Source organism: Triticum dicoccoides, chromosome 3B (genome assembly GCF_002162155.2).
Source record: "Triticum dicoccoides isolate Atlit2015 ecotype Zavitan chromosome 3B, WEW_v2.0, whole genome shotgun sequence".
Lineage (NCBI taxonomy): Eukaryota > Viridiplantae > Streptophyta > Magnoliopsida > Poales > Poaceae > Triticum > Triticum dicoccoides.
In genome coordinates this window covers 118,067,198-118,070,245 of record NC_041385.1, presented here as the reverse complement: position 1 = coordinate 118,070,245, position 3,048 = coordinate 118,067,198, and the positions used below count along the sequence as shown (strand labels likewise).

At 59.4% G+C, this 3,048-nt stretch overlaps 1 long non-coding RNA gene across 1 annotated transcript; it reads left to right on the top strand.

The window, feature by feature from the left end:
- Positions 1–426: 426 nt before the first annotated feature.
- On the top strand, positions 427–1,146 carry LOC119280951. The gene is made up of 2 exons (XR_005138228.1): positions 427–716; positions 803–1,146. It is a non-coding gene; the product is annotated as an uncharacterized LOC119280951 (long non-coding RNA).
- The last annotated feature ends 1,902 nt before the right edge of the window (positions 1,147–3,048 follow it).

Sequence of the window (3,048 nt, the reverse complement as noted above, 5' to 3'; positions counted from 1 at the left end):
CAGGCCGTGTCGCGCACATCCGGGATGTTGCGGCCGGGAGGGTTGCACTGGTGCATGAAAGACCACGGCAGCAGCAGCGCGCGGCACCAAAGCCAGGTTCGCCGCAGACCCGTAGGCCATCGGGATGCGTGGTGTGGAATTACTGAGGCAGGCGGTCGAGCGGTCTTAAATCACAGGAGAAAGAAATACGGTCTGCTACAACGGTGTACGGAGCGTCGCCGACGGAGCAAGCAGTTGGCGGCGTTACGGGAGACCCCCCGAGCCGTGGATCTGAACCATCTTCGATCTGAACCATCTTCGCGATGGATCTGCCTCTCTGACCTAACTATTTCGCTGGACTACAGGACATCGGTTATGGAGGAGGTGAATGACAACGAAGTACCAACGGAGCCGCTACACTATCCGGCAGTGGCGACAGGGGCCGAAGATCTATCCCCAATGGCCATAGGAAGTAAATCTCGTCCTAATCCGTGGATCAGGAATCCTGCTTTATGGGGATTTTTTTTTTGCGGGGGGATCCTGATTTATGGTTCCTGGCACTGTCACGTAGTAAATGCAAGGTCGGTGCTGATTGCGGTTGTCTTCCATCTCTAGCCCGAGGGGTCGAGGGGGCGTTTCACCATTCTGAGCTGCACCTTTCTCGGCGGCAGTGCTTCTTCTCGAAGAATACTCATACCACACGCGCAAATGAAGTTCTTGCTGCAGCCGATTAAGAGGTACTCAATTAGCCGCCTACTGTTAATCAATTTGCTTATGGGTTTGCAATAAATCTATCTCATGAAGCAAGATGCGCTGTATGCAGGACCTCCGTTGGAAGATATTAACGGCGACGAGATTCCAGTGGAACAGCTTCGCTACCTGGTGGCAGCACCAGTCGCGGATCTGCCGCCCCCCATGGAGGAAGCGAGCGTGGACAGCCAGATCTGTGCCCGCCGAGATGGCGGTGGGGGAGAACAGGAGCCGCAAGCTTCCGAGCAGTCGATCGAACAGCTTGACCCAAAATCTCCGCGCAGGTATGGTAACACTGTTAGACTGTATATGGATACGTAGACTTGTGTATACGTGTTGTACTTGTACTTCTACCTTTTGGTACTTATATATAATGAGATAGCCGCACCCCCAAGGGTGTCGAGCAGTTGCCCCCAATATTCTAGTTTTACATGGTATCAGACTAGGGTTCCCGTCTTCCGCTGCACCCCTTGCTGCCGCCGCCGCCTCCGCCGATCGCTGCCGCCGCCTAGCCCGATGGCCTTCGCGCACTCCGCCGCCGCCTCGGCTTCCTCTTCTGCTGGCGCGCCCGTCGCTCCCTCATCGCCCTTCCTCGCATCTCCCCCGCTCGCCACGGCTTGGCGGCAGCCGTCGCTGCCCGCCGAAAGCCATCTGCAGGGCGGGCAGGGCGGGCAGGGCGGGCAGGAGCAGGGCGGGCCGAGCCTGCCCCAGCCGCCGATCGCCACTGGTGGCGCCTCGCCCTCGACCTTCGCCTTCGCGCCGCCGCCCTCTTGCGGCGCTGCACCGTCCGCCTACGGGGCGGCTCCCCAACCCTACGGAGCCCCTCCGCCCTACTATGGCGCTACCCCGACCTACGCTCCGTGGTACGGCGCCCCTGCACCAACCTACGGCGCCGCGCCACCGATGCCTTCTACCTGGCCGATGCCTCCGCCGTCACAGATGGCGCCGTCACCCTATGGCGCGGCCTACGGCGCCGCGCCAGCCGTGTCTTCGGTGGCCCCGCCTGGTCCGGTCGATGCCCCTTCCGGTCCTGGCTACGAGGCGTCCTTGGCCCTCGCTCCCCATGATGGGCAGAACATGGGTTCCCATGCGGGTTATGCTCCGGCGCCATCGCCGTTCTACTTCTCGCATCTTCTTCCGGTGAAGCTTGCATCGGACAACTACCTATCCTGGCGGGCGTAGGTGCTACCTCTCCTACGGAGTCGCTACTTGGAGGGCTATGTTGATGGCTCTATCCCGTGTCCGTCGCCGTATCACCCCGCTCATCATGTGTGGGTGGCCCAAGACCAGGCGATACTTTCGGCCATCCAGTCCTCGCTGACTCCGAGCATGTCGTCGTTTGTCATCTTCGCCGCGACATCCCGGGAGGCTTGGTCTGCACTTCACAGCAGTTTTGCCTCTCAGTCTCAGGCGCGTGCTCACTTTATCCGCACTGAGTTGGGGGAGACCAAGCTTGGAGGCCTCACCATCACGGAGTACTTCAACAAGATGTCAGGACTTGCAGACACGCTGGCCTCCATTGGCCAGCCCCTTGGAGATAAGGACTTCACCACTCATGTGCTCAATGGCCTCGATGATGACTATGACAATCTCATTGAGAACGTCCATGGGCGCGAGGCGCCTCTCCCGCCACGGGAACTGTATGCGCGGCTCCTTGGTCGCGAACAGCGCATCAAAGCGCGTCGATCTACTCCGAGTTTTGCCTCTGCTAACGCCGCAACCCGTGGCAAATCGCAGAAGCCGTCGCTCCCTGCCAAGCCGGCGGGCACATCTCAGCCCTCACGGGGCGCCGCGCCGTCCATCACAGGGGGATCGCGGGCGGTGGCTTGCTGCCCCAGTTGTGGTGCTCAGCAGGCGTGCCAGCTGTGTGGGATTGAGCGCCACGTAGCTTCTCGCTGTCATCGCCGCTACAAGCAAGATTTCCTTGGCCTCGGCAACAATGGCAAGGGGAATGAAAAACAGGCGGCCGCTGCGGTGGTGGGTCATGAGCACGGGCGTACTCCATCCTACTCGATTGATCCCTCGTGGTACATGGACACGGGAGCTACCAGCCACCTCACCAACGACATGAGCAAGCTCTCGGTCCAGGAGCCATATCGCGGTCATGATCAGGTGCACACCGCTAACGGAGCAGGTATGCGCATCTCCCATGTTGGTCAGGCATCCCTTCTTGCACACAATTCACGAAAACTGCATTTGTCTAACATCCTTCGTATTCCCACTGCTTCGCGTAGTTTGTTGTCTGTTCCACAACTTACTCGTGACAATAATGTCCTTGCTGAATTTCACCCTTTTCGTTTCTTTAACAAGGATCGGGAC